Here is a 673-nt window from a genome sequence, read left to right on the forward strand (position 1 = left end):
TTGCTCCTGCTCATATGAGAGAGAAGAGAACAAGAAAATATGGAATCCTCTATGTCACAGTATAGAGATTCCTTGAGGGGTCAGAGGAATAGAAAAATAGAAGGCAGAAGTAGAAGAATTCGAACTTATCAAGAGAGATGGAGTTCGAATTGTTCATTGAGGAATAGTGTTAGTCCATAAATAGAAGGATGTAAGAAGAAGGGAAGTAATTTTCGAAAATTAAGTAAAGGATTTTGAAAACATTTTTGAAAAACACTACTTAATTTTCGAAATTGAAAGTGGGAAAGAAATAAAGTGATTTTTGAAAAAGGTTTTGAAATTAGAAATCAGAAAGATTTGATTGAAAACTATTTTGGAAAAGATGTTGTTAGAAAGATATGATTGGTTTTAAAAAATGTGATTGAAAAGATATGATTTGAAAAACATTGTAAAAAGATTTGATTTGAAAATTAAAAACTTGACTAACAAGAAAAGATATGATTCAAACATTAAACCTTTCTCAACAGAAAAGGCAACATACTTGAAATGTTGAATCAAATCATTAATTGATAGTAAGTATCTTTGAAAATAGAAAGAAACTGATTTTGAAAAAGATTTGATTGAAAAGATTGATTTGAAAAAGATTTGATTTTGAAAAACTTTGAAAACCTGAAAAAAAATTGCATTAAAAAAA

The sequence above is a fragment of the Arachis duranensis genome, chromosome 9 (assembly GCF_000817695.3).
Source record: "Arachis duranensis cultivar V14167 chromosome 9, aradu.V14167.gnm2.J7QH, whole genome shotgun sequence".
Taxonomy (NCBI): domain Eukaryota; kingdom Viridiplantae; phylum Streptophyta; class Magnoliopsida; order Fabales; family Fabaceae; genus Arachis; species Arachis duranensis.